The sequence below is a fragment of the Ambystoma mexicanum genome, chromosome 10 (genome assembly GCF_040938575.1).
Source record: "Ambystoma mexicanum isolate Mex_15411 chromosome 10, UKY_AmexF1_1, whole genome shotgun sequence".
Classification (NCBI taxonomy): domain Eukaryota; kingdom Metazoa; phylum Chordata; class Amphibia; order Caudata; family Ambystomatidae; genus Ambystoma; species Ambystoma mexicanum.
In genome coordinates, this window is record NC_090932.1 from 313,580,762 (window position 1) to 313,603,719 (window position 22,958).

The 22,958-nt window shown below is 48.1% G+C and overlaps 1 protein-coding gene across 4 annotated transcripts in view; it reads right to left on the reverse strand.

Annotated features, from left to right (window-relative positions):
- LOC138491400 (zinc finger protein 883-like) overlaps window positions 1–21,110 on the reverse strand; it is a 209,402-nt gene extending 188,292 nt beyond the window's left edge. The window contains exons 1-2 of one of the 4 annotated variants that reach the window (XM_069617911.1): window positions 20,971–21,110; window positions 18,928–18,971 (exon numbers count right to left, since the gene is read on the reverse strand). The gene's annotated coding sequence lies outside the window, so the exon portion shown is untranslated. Of the gene's footprint in view, window positions 1–18,927; window positions 18,972–20,815 lie in introns of all 4 variants that reach the window. The other 3 variants (XM_069617907.1, XM_069617910.1, XM_069617908.1) reach the window with 3 other exon arrangements.
- Between the last annotated feature and the right edge of the window lie 1,848 nt (window positions 21,111–22,958).

Sequence of the window (22,958 nt, forward strand, 5' to 3'; positions counted from 1 at the left end):
CAGGCGGACATGAGTGGGGGCCTGGTGGAGGGTGCCCCTGGATGCTGGGGGGTGGGAGTGCTGGGAGACATGAGTGGGGGCCTGGTGGAGGGTGCCCTGCACTGCTGGGGGGTGGGGGCGATGGGAGACATGAGTTGGACATGAATGGGGGCCTGGTGGAGGGTGCTCTGCACTGCTGGGGGGTGGGGGTGCAGGGAGACATGATTGGGGGCCTGGTGGAGGGTGCCCCTGGATGCTGGGGTGTGGAGGTGCAGGGGGACATGAGTGGGGGCCTGGTGGAGGGTGCCCTGCACTGCTGGGGGCTGGGGGTGATGGGAGACATGAGTTGGACATGAGTGGGGGCCTGGTGGAGGGTGCCCCTGGATGCTGGGGGGTGGGGGTGCTGGGAGACATGAGTGGGGGCCTGGTGGAGGGTGCCCCGGGATGCTGGGGGGTGAGGGTGCAGGGGAACATGAGTGGGGGCCTGGTGGAGGGTGCCCCGGGATGCTGGGGGGTAGGGGTGCTGGGAGACATGAGTGGGGGCCTGGTGGAGGGTGCCCTGCACTGCTGGGGGGTGGGGGTGATGGGAGACATGAGTTGGACATGAGTGGGGGCCTGGTGGAGGGTGCCCTGCACTGCTGGGGGGTGGGGGTGATGGGAGACATGAGTTGGACATGAATGGGGCCTGGTGGATGGTGCCCTGCACTGCTGGGGGGTGGGGGTGATGGGAAACATGAGTGGGGGCCTGGTGGAGGGTGCCCCTGCACTGCTGGGGGGTGGGGGTGGTGGGAGACATGAGTGGGGGCCTGGTGGAGGGTGCCCTGCACTGCTGGGGGGTGGGGGTGCAGGGAGACATGAGTGGGGGCCTGGTGGAGGGTGCCCCTGGATGCTGGGGGGTGGGGGTGCAGGCGGACATGAGTGGGGGCCTGGTGGAGGGTGCCCCTGGATGCTGGGGGGTGGGAGTGCTGGGAGACATGAGTGGGGCCTGGTGGAGGGTGCCCTGCACTGCTGGGGGGTGGGGGCGATGGGAGACATGAGTTGGACATGAATGGGGGCCTGGTGGAGGGTTCCCCTGGATGCTGGGGGGTGGGGGTGCTGGGAGACATGAGTGGGGGCCTGGTGGAGGGTGCCCCGGGATGCTGGGGGGTGGGGGTGCAGGAGGACATGAGTGTGGGCCTGGTGGAGGGTGCCCCTGGATGCTGGGGGGGTGGGGGTGCTGGGAGACATGAGTGGGGGCCTGGTGGAGGGTGCCCTGCACTGCTGGGGGGTGGGGGTGATGGGAGACATGAGTTGGACATGAGTGGGGGCCTGGTGGAGGGTGCCCTGCACTGCTGGGGGATGGGGGTGATGGGAGACATGAGTGGGGGCCTGGTGGAGGGTGCCCCTGCACTGCTGGGGGGTGGGGGTGGTGGGAGACATGAGTGGGGGCCTGGTGGAGGGTGCCCTGCACTGCTGGGGGGTGGGGGTGGTGGGAGACATGAGTGGGGGCCTGGTGGAGGCTGTCCCTGCACTGCTGGGGGGTGGGGGTGATGGGAGACATGAGTGGGGGCCTGGTGGAGGGTGCCCTGCACTGCTGGGGGGTGGGGGTGATGGGAGACATGAGTTGGACATGAGTGGGGGCCTGGTGGAGGGTGCCCTGCACTGCTGGGGGGTGGGGGTGATGGGAGACATGAGTGGGGGCCTGGTGGAGGGTGCCCTGCACTGCTGGGGGGGTGAGGGTGCTGGGAGACATGTGTGGGGGCCTGGTGGAGGGTGCCCTGCACGGCTGGGGGGTGGGGTGGTGGGAGACATGAGTGGGGGCCTGGTGGAGGGTGCCCCTGGATGCCGGGGGGTGGGGGTGATGGGAGACATGAGTGGGGGCCTGGTGGAGGGTGCCCCTGCACTGCTGGGGGGTGGGGGTGGTGGTAGACATGAGTGGGGCCTTGTGGAGGGTGCCCTGCACTGCTGGGGGGTGGGGGTGCAGGGAGACATGAGTGGGGGCCTGGTGGAGGGTGCCCCTGCACTACTGGGGGGTGGGGTTGCAGGGGGACATGAGTGGGGGCCTGGTGGAGGGTGCCCCTGGCTGCTGGGGGGTGGGGGTGCTGGGAGACATGGTTGGGGGCCTGGTGGAGGGTGCCCTGCACTGCTGGGGGGTGGGGGTGCTGGGAGACATGAGTGGGGGCCTGGTGGAGGGTGCCCTGCACTGCTGGGGGTGATGGGAGACATGAGTTGGACGTGAGTGGGGGCCAGGTGGAGGGTGCCCTACACTGCTGGGGAGTGGGGGTGATGGGAGACATGAGTTGGACATGAGTGGGGGCCTGGTGGAGGGTGCCCTGCACTGCTGGGGGGTGGGGTGATGGGAGACATGAGTGGGGGCCTGGTGGACGGTACCCCTGCACTGTGGGGGGTGGGGGTGGGGGTGGTGGGAGACATGAGTGGGGGCCTGGTGGAGGGTGCCCTGCACTGCTGGGGGGTGGGGGTGCAGGGAGACATGAGTGGGGGCCTGGTGGAGGGTGCCCCTGGATGCTGGGGGGTGGGGGTGCAGAGGGACATGAGTGGGGGCCTGGTGGAGGGTGCCCCTGGATGCTGGGGGTGGGGGTGCAGGGGGACATGAGTGGGGGCCTGGTGGGGGTCCCCCTGGATGCTGGGGGGTGGGGGTGCTGGGAGACATGAGTGGGGGCCTGGTGGAGGGTGCCCTGCACTGCTGGGGGATGGGGGTGATGGGAGACATGAGTTGGACATGAGTGGGGGCCTGGTGGAGGGTGCCCTGCACTGCTGGGGGGTGGGGGTGGTGGGAGACATGAGTGGGGGCCTGGTGGAGGCTGCCCCTGCACTGCTGGGGGGTGGGGGTGATGGGAGACATGAGTGGGGGCCTGGTGGAGGGTGCCCTGCACTGCTGGGGGGGGGTGGGGGTGATGGGAGACATGAGTTGGACATGAGTGGGGGCCTGGTGGAGGGTGCCCCTGGATGCTGGGGGGTGGGGGTGGTGGGAGACATGAGTGGGGGCCTGGTGGAGGGTGCCCTGCACTGCTGGGGGGTGGGGGTGCAGGGAGACATGAGTGGGGGCCTGGTGGAGGGTGCCCCTGCACTGCTGGGGGGTGGGGGTGCAGGGGGACATGAGTGGGGGCCTGCTGGAGGGTGACCCTGGCTGCTGGGGGGTGGGGGTGCTGGGAGACATGAGTGGGGGCCTGGTGGAGGGTGCCCTGCACTGCTGGGGGGTGGGGTTGATGGAAGACATGAGTTGGACATGAGTGGGGGCCTGGTGTAGGGTGCCCCTGTGGGCTGGGGGTGCAGGGGGACATGCGTTGGTGGGCAGTAGTGCAAGGTGACATGTGGGTTGGCTGGGGGGCATGGCCATGGTGGATGGGCTGCCTGCGGGACATGTGCAGGGTAGGCCCCTGTGATGTGGGCCGCCTGCAGGGGCCATGGAGGTTGTAGAGGGAACATCTGGGAGGACGCACACGTGCAATTCACGTGTGGTGCTCCCCGCGCACCCCTGGAATACACGTACCCTGATGGAATTGCGTGTGATACTTCCTGCGCACCCCTGAAATACACGTGCCCTGCTGCTTTTGCGTGTGATACTTCCCGCGCACCCCTGGAATACAAGTACCCTGATGGAATCGCGTGTGATACTTCATGCGCACCCCTGAAATACACGTACCCTGATGAAATTGCGTGTGTTACTTCCCACGCACCCCTGATGTACACGTACCCAGGACAATCGCGTGTGAAACTTCCCGCGAACCACTGAAATACACTTTCCCCGCTTGGCGTTTGCTGTTTGGCAGCCCTGTGAACTGGTCCAGGGTTGGCGCAGCCCTTTGCGATGATTTGGGAATTTTGAAGGCTTTTCCTTGCGCGAGGGCGTTCTTGGGGGCGTAACTGGCGCTGCTGCAGGGTCGCTGCGCCACTCTGCGCCACGGCTGGTTTCGGAGGCTAATATCCATGAATACGCTGTGCGATGAAAAGGATTTTTTCGCACGCAGCTGGCGCAGTGTATCGCACGGGGACACTGTGCGCCAGCCGCGTGCGCCACTTTTGTGCAAATTTCTATGAATTACCCTGTTAGAATGTATTGCAGGTCTTTCTGCAAAGACTGAGTTCCCATGAAACTGTTTGAATAATGTAACAGACCGAGGGACAAGAGAGTTGGTAGTATTGAAGAACAGCAAGAATCATACCGGCACCACCCCTAAATATCCCAGAATGTGACTCACTCTTTCTCCACCTACAACTGGACCATCAAACCAATCCATCTTCTTGCTCATTTACAGACGACTGACATACAACCCAACTTCACAGAGAAATTTTCAGACAACATAACCAGCATTGAAGGAGAACATGATCATCTGATCATACTGCATCGAAGAGCAGAATAGCAACTGTACCAAATCACTAACCTCCCACCTAGTTAGCATGAACTTGCAACAAATGGTGAAGAGGGCAAACCACAATGTCAGACACACGTTGGATGCAATTTTCTGCAAAGAAAGTCTAACTACAACTCCTCCCCAGTTCACATTTTCTGGCGCAATCACCTTATGGTTCCTTTTGTGATTCATGTTCCAGTATGAGTGCACGCTGCCCACAAAACCTTAGCTCCAATAGAGAAATGAAAGGGGAAATCTCTCAACAAAGCAGGACTCAAAACCATATTGGAATTCTCAAAACTGCACAACTATCACCAGAACAAATAATGGAGATGCTCCAAAAAAGCATCCGAGAAGCCTTACATTCTGTATCAATGAAAAAAACTCTTTAGCCCCCAACCAAAAGAAATTGGCCGCAAGATGGTTTACTCCTCACCTCCAAGTTTTGAAGAAAGCAAATCGGAAATTAGAACAAGCATGGAGGAAACAACAGGACAGGATCGCGTACCAAAAATAGATATGGCTCTAAAAAAGCAGAAATCCTAAGACCAAAGAAAATACACTATTCCAAATGAATCTTGAAAGCAAGTAATATGCAGAAAGAGATGTTCATCATCATTAAGGAGACCTGACATAATGCAATAACGTCCACTCCCTCGCAGAAACTCTGTGACAACTTTCCAAACAGCTTTAAAAACAAAGTCATAAACATCCAGGAAGTCCTTTGCGGTATGCCCCACAACATATGCAGAACCATGCCCATGGACCCATTCCCAGAAGCAATCACAATTCTGAACTATTTTGCAGTGATTAGGGTACCTCATACAGTACGGACTCCGACACCATGCGTGAGGGAACTTAATCAGTTGCTGGCCCCTCGAGTCCCCTCGAGTACCCCAGAGACCGCCTATAACCCACGGAGACAGAGAAACAAAAGAAGAGGAGGCAGATAGCATAATAGAAACAACAAAAGACAAGATAGGATTTTTTTAGGGCAAGAGACGAACTCGAAAACAACCAGGAGCGGACATTGCTGGTTGTAAATCTTTCAACATACGCCCCAACAAAATTAGAACTTTAAGTTTCCTGTGGGTTCATATAAAAGTTGATACCTATTCACGGCTTTGACACATGGGCCTCAATAATTTTATGATGATGCACTGATAAAATCATAGTCGCCTCTGTAGGACTTTCCACATATACTTCAGAAATATGTGTTTTTCATATCTGCTCAGCCATTCATTTTGACTGCCCTCTGGTTACAACTACGGATGTGCAGTGTAGTTCCCTATTACTGAGAACCTTTAAGATGGCGCCCTGCAGGCTTGTGCCCTGTACCCCCCATTATACACTTCAAAAAATTCACCCCACACGTTTGTCCAGCTTTTCATTCATTTTTCAGACACCTTCAGGTTTATGAGAAACTTGTCTCAATTGCTAAGCTCATCCCCCACATGCAGACTTCCCTTCTCATCACAGTCATGGCTTGGCTTTGGACCTTTTATTGGGGACATCCAAGAGGGCTCCCCACTGGGTCATATTCTACACCTCCCTACACAGTGTAGTGCTCCCATGGCAATGCACTGCTAGGTCAACAAAATAACCTACGTTTGAAACGTCTCCAGTCACTGCTAGATTAACAAGATGGCAACATCAGTGGTCCACTCGTTTTGTACCAATAATCCTCAGTAAGTTCTTCATTATCTTTTAATCGACATTAGTTATCACATTGCTACATGTCACACAATTTAGTATAGCAATTATTGTTCTCTGTTTTGACACACAGTTACCTGCAAGGTACCGCACCGGTCACCAGCAGGTGAGTCTTAATCAGGCCTGGGTTTCTAACTGATTCATTAGATACCTCTAAGTAGTAAGTACTCCTACACTCACACATGTATGTGCTATTTTGGACCCCGCAGGCTACAATCTGACTGTAACAGAAAAGACATTTTCAATGAACAACAATGGTTTCCTTTTTCACTAAATGTCCTCACACTTTTGAGGTAAGTGAAAGCACAATTATCACTTTCACTGTAGCTCAATTTTTACATGCATACATTTAACATTTTATATTTTTTATATTCTGACACTTCACTATCTATACTTCTTTCTTCAATGACTGTACACTCACTCACAGTTTGTGTTCTACATACACCTACAGAGAATTGAAGCATGTTTAGCACAATATTGGTCAATTGTCAAATCATTAGCTAAATGGATTGCATACTCCGACACTTTATATGACCATCTTATAAACAATTACTGATGTATAGTTCAAGATAATCGCTTGCTCATTGTCAGTGTATTCTTGTACATTTTGGTGAAATTGATCTATTACTTGGTGCCTTTATTACGAGCGATAACACTGAATTCCCTTCTATCAACTGATAGAACCAGAGTTTTTTTGAAGTGTTTTTACACATGTTGAATCGTTACACCCTTGATATTTCACAACATTAGCATTAGGGTATGCGTGTTTGAGGCCTGGTTTCCCTTTTTTTGGCTGTCTGCTTTGCAGTGAACTTCACACAAGACTTTAGCAAACTGGTGAAGGAATGCAACAAAGCCAGCTCCGCCCACCAGACATCTACAAGAACATCTACAGAAAAGGAACAACTTCCGCAAGCACATGAACCACTCACTGGAAACCGGAAACATCCCAAGAAACTTTGAATCTGCCTTCATTAAACCATTCTCAAAGATCCCACAGAAACCACAGACAATGCAACCAACGACTACCCAATATCAAACATCCCTTTCCTGGCCAAATGCCTAGAAACCTACGTATATGGACAAATCCTGACACAGGTTGAAACCAACCATATACTGAATCAGGTGCACGTCAGTTTCAGATCTATGAGATGGACTGAATCAGTACTACTCTGCATTTGGGACTACCAAAAGATTAATTTAGACTACAACACCAATGCCACACTGATACTACTAGACCTTCCAACAGCTTTTTACACAGTCAACCGTGCAACCCCCATCAAAGAATAGAAGAAAAAGGGGTAAACAATATTGTGCTATAATGGATGAAATCCTTTCTGAAAGAATGGAAAACATCTGGCTACCCGTTTCAGCTCTACCTCGTGCATACTCACATGTGGTGTGCCACAAGGCGCATCCCTCTCACTCTTCAACATCTACATGGCCCCTCTCATGAAACTCATCAAACAACATGGGTTTACATGCTGCAACTATGCAGCTGACACTCAAATTATCTACACAATCTACACCAGCAATGGCCATATTCAAAACCCTTGTTAATTGCCTCTCACAAATTAATGCATGGCTGAGCAAAAACAACCAGAAACACAACACAGATAAAAATAAATTATGCTCATGCCCAACAACCCTTCTATCCAAACAATCATACTGTGGTCTACGGAAATGGGAACTAGACCAGAAGCCTCTGAAGTGGTTAGAAATCTCTGAATCATGATGGAAAATAGGCTAACACTGGAACCTCAAGTCAATGCAGTAGTAAAGAAATGCTTCTTCCACTAACGATCTATCAGATGGATATTACCCTTTCTCACTTTCCCACAAAGAATGATCTCACTTGACATGTCAAGAATATACTATGTCAAAAGAATCTACCTTGGCATGCCTCACTACCTCACCAAAAAACTACAACAAATCCAGAATGCTGCAGTGAGACTCAACAAGAGAGAACACATCATGCCAGCAGCAAGATCGCTACACTGGCTACCCGTCAAAGAGTTGATCTATTTCAAAACACTCTGCTTTCTACACAGAGCAATTCACAGCCAATGAGCAGAGTTCCTGCAAGACAAATTCTCCATCTACAGCACAAACAGAACCACTGGGCCTCATTACGACCCAGGCGGTAAGGGGTTAACGGCGCTGTTAAAGGTGTCAGCGCCGTTAAACCCTTACTGCCTAATTATGAGGTCCTTTTGCGGGTCCCGACCTTAACGGCTGGTTTTACCAGCCGTTAAGGAAGGAGGCTGGTTTTACCAGCCATTAAGGAAGGAACCTTCAAAGGGACTTTTGAGGTAATTACGGTACCGCAATTTGCAGTACCGTAATTACCGCCTTCCCCATTCCCATTGAGCCCTATAGGGGCAAAAATGGGAATGGGGAAGGGTCAATGGTGAATGGGGAATTACCACCCCGCCAACCTTGGAATGGGGCGGTAATTCTGCCATTCACCATGGCGGAGTTGGTGAAATACCGGCGGCAACCATGGCGCTACTAGCGGCATGGTTACCGCCTGGGTCGTAATGAGGCCCACTGGACCTCATTACGACCCAGGCGCTAATGGGTTAACGGCACCGTAAAAGGCTGCGGCGCCTTTAACCTATTAGTGCATAATTACGAGGTCCCTTTGCGGGACCCGACCTTAACGGCTGGTTTTACCAGCCGTTAAAGTAGGGACCCGCAAAGGGACCTTGGTGCTAAGTACGGTTCCGCAATTTGCGGCACTGTACTTAGCGCCTTCCCCATTCCCATTGAGCCCTAAGGGGCAAAAATGGGAATGGGGAAGGGCCATGGCGGCATGGGGAATTACCGCCCCACCAACCTTGGAAGGGGGTGGTAATTCCCCATTCCGTCATGGCGGACACATCACACCATGGTCCTCCACCTGGGTCGTAATGAGGCCCACTGAGTTTTAGCAATGACATACGCATTTTCATGCATCTCAATGAAAATCTGGAACTCCCACCCCAAGGGAATATGCACAATAGAAGAACATCTGAAGCTCAGGAAAACATGGGTATTAAATATGTCAAACTTATTAGCAAGCCATATACCATTGTCGAAGAGAGATCAAACACATCTGACAATAGCACACTTGGTTTTAGTTACCCAACAAGCTACCTGTGCGACTCAGACTAACCAGATGCCATGAGGATTGCATTCTTTCCCACACAAATCCATACTAAAACACTCTGTACTCCTGCAGACATATCACAAGCAAACCAACTATGCCATGCAAACATAACACCTAAAACAGCCCCAGATACTGACATCAAAGAGAAGGACACCACACCTTTTCTAATAAATCCCACAATCTCGACACAACCAATACTGCCTTACACCACGTTGCACAAGGCCTCCGATATATAGACACAGTGGGCCTCATTACGGGACCGGCGGTAACCCTGCCGGTGCTACCAGTAAATATTTACTGTGCCACCGGGAGATTACAACCCAGCAGCCCGGAAAGTCAGGCGCCAGTAAAATATAAGTCCCCATTCCCATAGAGTCACATAGGGCCTCATTACGAGTATGGAGGCAGCCATGCCCTTAACAAGGGCATGGCTGCCTCCATACTCGTGTCCAGTACCGGGTTCCTTCAATGAGGAATAACCGGGTCATTCCGACTTTGCAGGATCCAGTAATTCCTCCTTGAAGGAACCCATCCCCATTCCCGTTTGAGCCCCCATAGGGCTCAATGAGAATGGGGAGGGAGCTAATAACGGGACCGTTAATAGGGCCATGGTGAAATGGGGAAATACCGCCCCGCCAACCTTGGAATGGGGTGGTATTTCCCCATTCCACCATGGCGGACTCGTTACAACACTGGCACCAACGATGGTGCTAAAAGCATTGGCCCTCATTACAGCCGGGGCTGTAATGAGGGCCAATGTCTGTTTCAAATATACTCTTCCATACAGGAAACTGTTTGCATGTTTGCATAGCCCTAATAATTTCCAAATAGGATATAACTGGCATCGGAGAACAATGACAGCTCGAGCTGGTGGAACAGCATAGGCAGTTTATGGATTATTAGCAAATGGAGATCGTTATTGACCTCTTCTTGGCAAATCAGAAAGATCGGAGTGCAATCAATAACTACTGATATTGACTGAATTTTGAACATTCTTACTTCAAAAGCACACAGTAAAACAACAATGCAATTTCGGGACAGGATATTTTATTTAAATGCACTCCTTCTCTGAGAGGATATTTATTTCACTGCAACATTCAAGTTAAGACACCAAAGAGAAAGCTGAAACATGGGAACATACTTACACTTCCTTAAAGAGAAATCATTTACTTTTATGTTACACCTAATGCAGGCTCATGTTAAACATTTTCCAGATTAAACAGGTTTGCAATTAAAAAGAATATACGCATGTTATTTAAACACTATAAAATAAAACCACATTTAATTTACAAACATTGTTTGCTTTTTACTTCAGTTGCGGTTTTAACGTTTTGTGCTTCACCACTGAAACTCCCAAAAATGTATTGCCTCCCATCATCCCCCCTTGTGCCCCTGAGAAGTGTCCTTCACACAACCGCAGGCCTCATGAAGGGTCTACGCAGATATCACCACATCAACACGGCCTTCATCAACCTTCACTGGCCTCACAGAGAAACTCAGCATCTCTTGCAGACAGCGGATCACCAGAAGCAAGTACACGTGCAGACTTAAAATCCGCAGGTGCAAAAGGACCAGAAAACAAGCCTTCTCTGCCTCTGCCCCAAGACTATGGAACCTCCTCCCCATCAGCACCAGACTAACCCCCACACTGATATAATTATAACACCTAGCTCTTAAAGGAGTCTCTCCTCCTCAACACCTAGGCCATCGCGTTGCACCCCCGCCCCCCACGCCACGTGACTCATTAGACGCCAGACGCTGTCTGTCCCTGTCCTCCCCACAACCCTGTACAGTTGTACCCCTCCTCTGTGCCCCTCTGTATCCTACCCCCGCTGTATATCTGTTCTGTTGTTACCTCTGAAAAGTGTTCTGTAATGCTTCTGTACTGTTGTATACCTCTGCACCTTGGTATCTCTGTTGTGTATCTGTATTGTTATAAACCTCTGTAAAGTGCTCCGTTGCTTCTCGAAGCTAGATCCACGCTCAATAAATACCATAATAATAATAAAAATACAACTATGTGCTAATAGCCCTATATATTTCAGAAGGGGTCATTATATCTAGGGATGATGACGCATCCACAACTTAAGGCCCAAAGCGCACAATAACAACCCCTCCCTCGGTCTATAAGGCTATATTATAATACATTTAAAAAAGGAACATATAATTAATGGCCAGCCATTAACGATCTACAAATTCTACTTTACCATCACTCATGTGTTTTGGGCAAACGTCGACATGGTCATGCAAAGACATTTGCAGTGTCTGTTACGTACAAAAAGTTAGTTCAAACACAAATGGGCTAATTTACCATTTTATATTAGCACATGGAGATGGTTATTGACCTCCTCTCGGCCAATCAGAATGTTCAGAGTGCCATCAATAACTACTGTTATTGACGGCATTCTGAACATTCTGTCTTCAAAGGTAAACCGAAAAAACAATGCAATTTCCAAGTGAGAACTTTGCAATAAGGCAGTTTCCACAAAGAGCTTTTTTTGCTGCAACTTCCAATTTAACGCAACAAAGAGAAAGTTACAACATGGTAAAATGCTTTCACTTTCTTATAGAGAAATCTTTTACTTTTACATGACACCTAATATACATGATCATGTTAAACCCACACCACTATAACGAAGTTTGATACACATTTAATTTTCTAACTCAGTTTGTCTATTTACTCACTATAAAAGTAAAGTTTTTACTTCACCACGAAAACTCCCAAACTATGTGCTAATAGCCCCAGAAGGGGTCGTTATCGCTTGGGATAATGACCCTTCCCCAATTTAAGTCTCTAGGCAAAGCCTCCATGTGATGGATGCTTTAATATGTTGTTAATCCCACGTTCCTAATGCTGGAACGAGGGGAGGGGGTAACGGACCGGCAGACCAGGTTATCAGCCTCAGTGAGGCGATGGCGGATAACAAGGGCTCTGGGCCGTTACCCCCATTCCAGCCCTTGGAACGGGGGATTAAGGCTACTATCACCCAGGTTGCCAAAGCGGTAACCCGGGATGCTAAAAAAAAGTATTTTCCTTTGTTCAATGCACCCATCCCCTTGAATGAAGGAAAATACTTTTCCAAGATGGCCGCCATGGAAAGGGAAGGCAGGGCTCTATACGCAAGGGGGGAGAAAAAAAGGAATGGGGGAAGATGGCGGCAGGGGGAGCCGGCTGTCAGGTGGCATGGAACGCAGGCTTTCATCGCCAGTTCAAGCATGCGTTCCTGGCCACCTGATTGGCTGGCTCCCCCTGCCAGGGTGCTCATACATGTTATGTGGTATATTGAAAGGTTGGTGGAGGATTTGTGGCCTTTGCATGGAAAAGGGATAGTAGGAACCAGTGGCAATTTTACTCTCAACAAAAAGATCAAGACAATGGGCCTCATTAAGGGTCCGGCAGTAGCCGTGCCAGTAAAACTGGCAGGTAGCCGCCAAACCTGTAAACAGGTCCAGGAGGAGGAGGAAGGTCAGGTCCAGGTCCAATGTGTTGGATCAGTGAAGGAAGATGTTCTTTGATTAGTTTGGCTGGAGGAAGATTAGATGCGGGTGGGTGGGTGGATGTGCTGGCACTGAATGAATAATTATTCTGAAGGCCTCCAGTAGGGCAACACTGCAGCTCTGGATGAGCTGGGCAGGAAGGTGCATTAAAGGCAGGATAAACTCAGGGTACACTGGAGGCCTAGAGAAGGAGGCAAGGTAGGCATGAAACAGTGCTTATATGTGTTAGCCAAGGTGATGAAAGTGGGAAGTTGAGTTGGAGATGGAGGGTTATGCCTTGGGGGGTGGCTGGGAACAACTAGGTCTTCAGAGCATTCCTAAAGAGGAGGTAGTCTTCTATGTTGCAAATGTTTATTGGTAAGGAGTTCCAGACTGTTGGTGCTTGAACTGAGAAAGAGAAGCCTCTGATTTGGTCACAGTGATTATGAGAAGTGATGCAGAGGCTGGCCTGAGGGTTCTGATTGGTATATTTCGATAGAACTTCTTCTTTTGCATGTATTCAGTACCAATGAGGTATAAAGCCTGATGAGTAATACACATGGCTTTGAAGGTGACCCGCCAAGCGATTGGGAGCCAGTGGAGTACATGAAGTGCAGGTGAGATGTGGTCCCTCGGTCGAAGGTGTAAGAGCAGTCTTGTTTTGAATGCGCTATAATTTTGTCAGATGAGAGCAGTGAGCTCCAGTTAGCTGTGCACTGGCACAGTCTAAGCAAGAGAAGATGATGACAATAAGATTATCTCGTTATTTAACCCTTAGGCTATGTGTGTAGTTCCTTTGGATTACATTTCCCTTCAGCCCTCAGTTTATCTTTCCCACTGCGGCGCGTCAGCGCCAGCGCATTCTGCGAGGCCGGTTAACGCTGGTTTACTTCCAGGAAGGAAGGGAAGCACGTACTAGTGCACTACTGCAGTAAGATGACCCGCTCTGCCCTGCACGAATACTGTTACATCTTCACACATCTCGCTTTGTATTGCTTGCTTGTTAGAGTGATCACTGATCACTCGGGCTGAAGCGTGTGCCGCCGACCACCTATTATCTGTATAAATCACTAGAACATAAAAGCACACTTTACACACTTAGTGACAGGAATTACACGCCACAGGGACAGCAAGATTACACCAAGGGACAACCAATTCCCATCTCCCAGCCGTGAAACCCCATCACTGAAACCCTCAGTATAGGGATTCTCCCAGAACTTACCTCACTATTAGCTCTACAAAAACTAAGGAGAGAGAAACAGGTACAGAACTACATTTTGGATTTCTACGAACAAGGCACAGACAGATTACATCTGAGGATGGACAGTATTGAAAACATGCCTCCACCTATGGTGGACGCTCAGGAGTGACTGGGCCTCATTACACAGTAGGCGGTAAGGGTTTACCGGTACCGTTAAGGGCACCGGTACCGGTAAACCCTTACCGCCTTACTACGAGGTCCCTTTGCGGGACCCGACCTTAACGGCTAGTGTAGACCAGACGTTAAAGTTGGGACCCGCAAAGGGACCTTGGTGCTAATTACGGTACCGCAATTTGCGGTACCGTAATTAGCTCCTTCCCCATTCCCATTGAACCCTATGGGGCAAAAATGGGAATGGGGAAGGGCCATGGAGAAAGGGGGAATTACCGCCCCGCCAACCTTGGAATGGGTTGGTAATTTCCCTTTTCTCCATGGTGGTACTGGTATGGTACCGGCGGCAACCATGGTGCTAATAGCACCGTGGTTTACCGCATAACGTGTAATGAGACCCATTGACTTCTGCCGACTTGGTGAATTCCAATAGCGTATGCACACGGAATGACCTGCCACCATTAAAAAAACACATATTAAACAACCCTGTCCATAATACAGACCTATGTCATACTCAAGTACAGCCTCTACTTGATGTAACTTCAGACTTACATAATAAAAACAGGTGCTGCAAGATGAAGGTATCTTTAGAGCCAATGCACCCACCTACCACAACATTTCAAACTAACAATGACAACATCGTCGAGGGGGATAATCCCTTACCACCTCACACGAAAGAACAATTTATACAGGCCCACTATTAAACTGTCACTATTGAACACGTGCTTGCTGAATAAACATGCAATTAATTTACATGACTATATACTGGAAAAAGATCTGGAAGTCATGTATATAAGGGAAAAATGTCTCACGGTCTCTAGTGGTCCTAATGTCAGTCTAGCTATTCTGCCTTGCTACAGCTTTTATGGTAAGAATCGTGACCAAGTAATAAGGAGAGGGATGGCTCTTCTAGCCAATCAGATCTGCACCTCTTGGAGGCACCCATTGCTTGTGCAGGATGTGAGATCATCCACCTTAATTTTCTACCAAATGCCAACTTCTTCGTTAACTTCATCCTGATATATCGTCCTCCAGTAAAGATGATAGAGTTTAATGAAGAACTACTACATATTCTGGCTCCTTTGAATATACCCAACAGTGCTACCATCCTGCTAGGAGATTTGAACAGTTGGCTGGCCAACTCTAAAGACAAGGATGCTAAAGAGTTGGCAAGACATCTAAAAAATCAAAACCTTCATATTCTGAATACAGAACCCACACATGTAGCGGGTAACATCTTGGATTGTATTGACAGCAGTAATATCTCTCTGAACATTGCCAAGACCAGACCATGCGTCTGGTTTGATAATTTGTTCGTGGAAGGTCTTATGCAGTATCCAATCAGTGCCAGTAAGATCCACAATCTACCTAAAACAGTTACCAATCGGAATCTGAAAAAGATTGTTTCTAATGATCTATTTCAATGCTTAGCACAGGCAATGGAAACAACCTCAGACCTAGATCCCCCAGAAGCTCTATTTAATACATAAATCAAACAACTAACCAACCTTATAGACAGAGTTGCCCTGGTGAATAACAATATAGCCACGGACAAAAACTGCAAGCAAGTTTGGTTCTCAAATGACAGGACATGTCTGAAGAGAAAAAAAGGCAAGCTGAATGCCTCTGGGGAAAAAAAATCAAATGGAAGAAAATAAAACGTCTTGGAAAACGCTACAATCAAGCTATAAAAAAAACATTCTTGAGGCAAAACAATCATTCTACAATAAAGAAATAGAAGAAGCAGAGAATAAATCCAAAAAACGGTTTGAAATATATCGGCGCTTAGAACAGCCTCTACTTAAAGGCCTATACGTCGTCTAGGGAAGAGTGCATCGAAGTACAAAAGGCATTTGCCAACAAAATCACCACAGCTAGGGCTAAAATTTCGGAGATGCCACAGAATGAAATAGACAACAATCGCAAGCCCGAAATTAGAGATGAATCTATGGGCTCCTTTCATTTAAAACTAACAACAATCACTGATTTGTGCACTTTTCTTGGATCTATGCGCCCTACCCACTGTCATTGCGAAATTCTGCCCACTAAATTCATTTTAAGCAACCCTAACATCTTTGCTGCTTTTTTGGTTCCGTTTGTAAACTCCTCTTTTCATCACAATGTAGTTCCCGATTCAATGAACCAGGTAGCAATTACACCCTTGTTGAAAAATCCCAACCTTAACCCAAATGACCCTAACAATCTTAGTCCCATTACTAACTCACTCTTTCTCCTTAAGGTGGTTGGCAAAGTGGCGCCTGCCCAATTCCAACAACATCAGGAAATGATGAGAATCCTACACTATGCAATCGTATTTCCATCCTCATCACGATACAGAAAGCCCCCTATTAGACCTGCAAACTCATATGCTCAATTTCCTGGAAAAAGGTGAAGTGGGTCTCCTAGTACTGTTAGACTGATCAGCTGCATTTGATTTGTTTGATCATGATCGATTACTAGATGTCTTGATCACAACGGGGAAATGCTCGAAGAATGGCTCGAAAAATGGCCAGAGAATGGATCCATAGCATGCTCCGACTCAGAGAAAATACTATATGGTTTCCCATAGCGTGCGTATCGTTCACCTGCTCTGTTCAACTTGTACATCTAATCATTCTGTGACTTGTTATCCAGCTTGGGTGTGTATTTTTCTAACTATGCTGACGACACCCAGCTAGTGATTGAGTTATGTGGGGATCACAAGAGCGACTCCGATTGGTTCAACTCCATCTATACTTCAATAAAAGAGTGGATGTGCAGGAATTGGATGTGTCTTAACCTGGCAAAGATGGAACTGATGATCTTTGGATCTGCACAAGCAAGGGTTAAACTAAGCCCTAAATACAAATCCATGACTCTGGAGGGTAACTGAACTGTATAGACACCATTGAGAAAGCCAAAACACTGAGTGTCTATATTGAAGCCTCCCTCAGTTCTAAAGGACATGTGGATGGAGTCATTAGCAACTCACATTACCACCTAAGAGGCCTATGACTCGCCAAACCCTTCATATCACACAAAAAACGCAAAGTACTAGTCAGAGCCATCATCATGCCTCGGCTGGACTATTATAATGCACTTCTTCAAGGTGTAAATAAACAATGTAACACTAAGCTAGAAATTATCCAAAATGAAGCAGTACAGATTTAATACTGTATGTTGTGGCTTTCCCATTCTACTATATGCAAATTCGGTATATGAGCAAGAAAGAGTGTGAGGATATGGGTGAGGGCCTGGACTTAACAAGTAAGGATTCACAATCTGGAATACATAGGTTGATGGTGTGTGTGAAATGAGGGAGGCCCCCAGAGAGTGGTGGCTGTTAGACCTGGAGACATGCAAGAAAGATTTGACCCAATACCAGATTAAGATGATAGTGGTCCTCATTACGGGACCGGCGCTAACGCTGCCGCCGGACCCGAAAATATTTACTGGCGCTTGACTTCCCGGTAACACAGGGGGATTCCAACCCTGGCGGTCTGGGTAGTCAGGCGCCGGTAATTTGAAAGTCACCATTCCTCTGGGACTTTATGGGAATGGGGACCACGGAAGCACTGCTACCGTCGTTAACGGTGCCGGTGCTTCCGTGATGGCTTGCCTACGGTGGTCGCTGTGCACAACGGCCCTGGCAGGCAAACACGTAGCGTGCCAGTCTGGAAACAACTGTGCTGGTAGGCATACCGACAACGATGTTTCCAGACCGGTAGACTTGCAATGAGGCCCAGTGTGCCACTGGGTTGTGTAAATGGCAGAGGCGTGCTTTACAAATCCCACATAACAGAACCTGCATGTTTCGGCAGACTCAGGGAGGCGCATGCTCGGGAGTAGAAGTGTAACAAAAGAAGTAGTGGAACCGTGACCCCTGCAGGGAGGTCAAGAGCATGTACGAGCACTTATGACGAGGTGCTGCTGGAAGCAGGGTGGGTAGAGAGAAAAATAAGTGGAATGGGCAAAAATAGGGATGTTCCTGGATATTTTTACATTTTGTTCTCTTCTGTTGAAACACATTTCAGTTTAGATGTGACACCTAAGAACCCGTTGGGACATTTCCCCCCTGCAAATTCTAGACATTCCAAAGAAAGTGTGGCAGAAGGGCCATTTTGATTCTTCATTCATTGGCCCTCATTACGATACCGGCACTAAACCATGTCACTATTAGCACCATGGTTGGTGCCGGTATCGTAACGTGTCCACCATGGTGAAATGGGGAAATACCGCCCCATTCCAAGGTTGGCGGGGCGGTATTTCCCCATTTCCCCATGGCCCTTCCCCATTCCCATTTTTGCCCCATAGGGCATAATGGGAATGGCGAAGGCGCTAAGTACGGTACTTACTGTGAAGGTCCCTTTGTGGGTCCCTACTTTAACGGCTGGTCAGCCGTTAAGGTCGGGTCCCACAAAGGGACCTCATAATTAGGCGCTAATTGGTTAACGGCGCCGCAGCCTTTTACGGCGCCGTTAACCCATTAGCGCCAGGGTCATAATGAGGCCCATTGTCAAGTGCTGACTAGTTAATGGGGCTCAATCATGTTTCAAACTTCACGCTCTCCCTCTGAACAGGCTCTAGGAGACATGGCTGGATATGATGACTCAATGTGGACAGGAACAGATGTGTTTATGCGGTCAATAAAGATGTACACCTACGAATCAACAGAAATTGGAAAGGGGCAACTATGACTACCAAGAGATACATAGATGCAGGAAAGAAGTCATTTGTTTAGGCCATAATTGTTCTTCAAGAGCTTTTTAGAGGAACACAATAGATACATGATGTGGTGAATATATGGCTCGCCACGCAGAGCAAGCTCCCCAGCCGCCTCCCCACCACACAACCACACAAAAAGAAGCGCCTACCAAGGTTTTGGACACTGTTTAACTGCTTACCAGTTCTGTCGGAGCCCAGGTGAATTGGTTAGTTTCAAAGACCCCTGTCAAGTAAAATGGAGACATTATTTAACTACAAAAGAACTATTGCAGAAAGATACGAAGGTCTCTAAAATGTAGTGAAAACAATTAACAATAAAAAGTAAAACCAGTGGCCTCTTGGTGTCTGCTCAGTTGAACCTCTGCTCACAGTGCAATGTGGCAATGCCCAGGCCCGTTAGAGCAACAAGGGCCTCTCCCCTGTGCCACTTCACGATCTGTGCAGCAGCAGCTGCTAGTTTTAAACACTGGTGCAGGGCGACAGTGCTTTAAAAGGTGCCATTTCCCACAAATGTTCCCCAAAATGTATGCCTTGGTACTACCCAAACGATTTGTCCTGAAAAGTCACGAATTGCAATTCGTGAATTTGGGCCACATTTTTTAATAACCAGGGCCTATTATTTTGCAGCAGTCCAACCCTATCTTGGAAGGTGCGCCCCAATTAGTTAAAATGCCCCCCCCCACTTACACAGCAGAGAAGGAGTCTGTCTTTCATGAAAAAAATATTGCAACTCAACATAGGAGAAGGGCATACTTGCCAACCCTGCAGATTTAGGCAGTAGGCTACTGCTTTTGAAGCAGTCCTACCGCCTACAGATTTCAGAGACAGATCCTACTGCTTTTTACAGTCGCAGGTCATTTATGTGACTCTAAGGCAAACTCCAGGACAGAGCATGTAGCACATTAATTAGTCTGTCTGTACAGTGGACTGGCAGGTGATTACTTTGATTGCATTCAGACCAATCCGCTGACCTGGCAGCTACTTGACTATGTCCTGCACTCTTGCCAGGACAACCCTTCGGTGAAGCACCAGTGAAAGCAAGTGGCAGAGTGTAACACCTTCACACAACATCTGCAGACAATTTGGTGTTAAGTTACCATTCAGAATAATAATTTTTTAACATTTCAACATCTTTCCATGTTCTGCTGTTTGTATGTTTTGTATTTTCCTGTGATGTCTTTGTTATGGGAATTATTATTTTTGAAACTTGAAAAATCCTACATCTTTTGGTCACAGAAAGTATGGAAGGGTAGTGACACAGTCATGCACACGAGGAGGTCATACCCCAGCCTCCCAGGCACACCCCAGAGTAGGGGTCTACACTGCGTACACGTGAAGAAAAGGGGATCCTGTCCCTAGCTTAACCCGTACAAACAGGAGAAGGGTCGTATGTCCCTCCATGTATTAAGAAAGTGATGCATTCCATGCATAGTCACAACAGGGGTCCTGCCCCTCATACACGCATGCAAGAAAAGGAGCCTCGTTCCCTTCTTACACGGGATGTGTAACCTGTCCCTCTCAAAGGACATCCTCTGCATTTGGAAGAATGATGACATCTTGACGTCCAACCTGCCTTTTGTTATGGTACTGTTCATTGATATTTTAGACTTCTCACTCAGAATACTCACGTTTAATCCAAATGTCCCAAAAACAGCTTTTGAAAAATGCTTACCCCCAAGGCACATTCAGCATAATGTTCCAAAATGTTCCCCAAGAAAAACACAAACAATCATGACCTCATGATTCCAACTCGCACTCCTATTTCAGCCCAATACGTTCCATTGAAATTAACCAGCTCTAAGATAAGGTACCAGGGTGCAAAAGATAGCTCAACGAGTTAAGGGCTTGCTCTGGAAACAAGAGGTACCGACTGGTCCTTTAACATTACTAGTTTGGCAAATTAATTACATTGAGTAATCATAAAGCCTATTTTACTGCGCTTAGAAGAGAGTTGAATACAAAACGGAGTGCTATATAAATAGTAGGCATACACACAATGATTATTATTAATCGCATAGTTCCTCGAATGCAATAGTTTCATAACGCCTGGCACTGGAAATGTGTTACCTCAGTGACATGGCGTCATCGCGCCACACTATACGTGGAAGATTTTCTGCCTCCTCCACCTTTTCCACACGGAGGTCCTGGATCTGAAACCTAAAGTCACAAATTGTAAAATCGCTCCACCATCAAACAGCAGAGCGTTCCTCACAATCGCCTACCTGCGCAAGCGCAAGGGCGGTCCTGCCCGTGCAGAGGAAATACAGGTTATGAATATAACGGTAACAATAACCCAGAGCTCATTCATACAGTCTCGGTTCGCCCACCTCATTACTGTATAAAGGGTGTCCGTGAATGAGGCACGCAAGCACAACTCCTTTCTCCAGGATCTGAAAAGCATTGGCTGCGGGAGTCAGATAATGAGGAATAACTACACGCACCCAGCAGGGGTAGGAGTCGAACGTGGCATGTGACACGTGTCACGCTATCCACGTCTCCATGGCAGTAATCAGATTAGATTTTCTGATATAAAATTATGGCTGCCACCGATGCTTGAACCAAAATCCGAAACTTGAAGTCTCACACACATTGTAAAAGCGATAGCAGTTGACACTCCTGTTTTATACATTTGATATGATATGGAATTTATAACGCGCCTATACACAAGTGTTTCAAGCTGTACAACAATAGGAAGAGAAGAGGAAAAACATGATTACGTTATTTTGTTTCTTAATGTGCGTAAATCCGTTTTTTTTTAAAGCAATCTGTCTTATTAAAATAAATAATTATTTAAGGCTGAATCATACAACATTCTCGGGCACCTGCGGGGGAGATTTTGCCACAGAATTCGAGAGAAAATAATTTTGGTAATAGGATTGCATTGGGGTTTAATTATTTTGGGTGGGAGAAAATTAAAAGAGCCAATATTTGTTATTGAAAAATGGGGAGTGTTCCGCCGAAATTGGGAGGGTTGGCATCATGTATGCTGAAGTGACATTTCACTAAAATATATATCATACATAGAAAAGATGAAAAGCTGAGCTGGTTCTAACAAAATTGGATCCAGGGACTGTCGAGCTGTTCAGATTTTAACAAGCTGTGCATTAACCCACTTCACCATCTTGCCCAATTAGTAGATGTCACTCATCATTTATGAAATGTTATTAGTTTTAAAAGGAGCTGTACAAAAAATTGTAATGATTTATTTTAGGCTTTGAAAATGAGTGAATCATTGAACTAGCTCAGAGGGTCAAGAACCTGCAGCAAAGCTCTGTGCACATTAATACATCAAGCCAACATTCCAAAAGGCTCTCACAGGAGAAATGGTAAGAGGGATTCTTTAATCATGTTATAAAGCACATACCAATTACAGAATGATCTGTTGCAATTTTACAGAAACGTTGACATTATCGATGGGGCAAATGCCCTCCTGACAGGGCACCCAGCCACTCACTTGACTCCCCTAAAAGCAGTCCACCACACTGGAGCAGATCTTATTACGGGTGCACGGAAATGTGAACAAACCACCCCCGTCCTGCGTGAACTACATTGGCTGCCTCTCCAGGCCAGGATACTGTTCAAGACTGCATCTATCATCTACAAAGCAGTCACGAGTAGCACACCAACGTACCCGTCAGCTAAGCTCCACATATCTGGTGGCACATGCTCCTCGCGCAGCAAATCGACCAACCTGCTCAAATCATAAATAGTTTACAAAGAGAGGACCCGCAAACAATCCTTCCCTTGTCATGCGCCCCCTGTCTGGAACTCGATCCCAGTATCAACTCGGAATGCTACCACATTTCTCCAATTTCGCAAATCTCTCAAAACAGGCCTTTTTCAATAGCAACCGACCATGGACTAATCCCAATGGGCACACAGAATGCAACTCACAGTACTGCACTACGGTATACATGTCTACATTTTACAACAGCTGGGAGGGAGATTCTCTCTGAGCAGTCGTGAGAGTTGAATTTCCCAATTAGAATGCATTGGGGTTAGAATTGTTTTAGGAGTGAGGCAGTAAAATACGGCAACATTTTTGCTACGAAAATCGATAGTCCCCTGCCCAAATCGGGAGGGTTGGTATGTATGATTTTGTAGAAAGATGCCAGCCCAAACGCTGACTACCCAAACCGTGTACAGCGCTGCACTGCTCTCGAGCTAGGTCAGTGCTTTAAACAATAAAATAAAAAAATAAAAATATTGC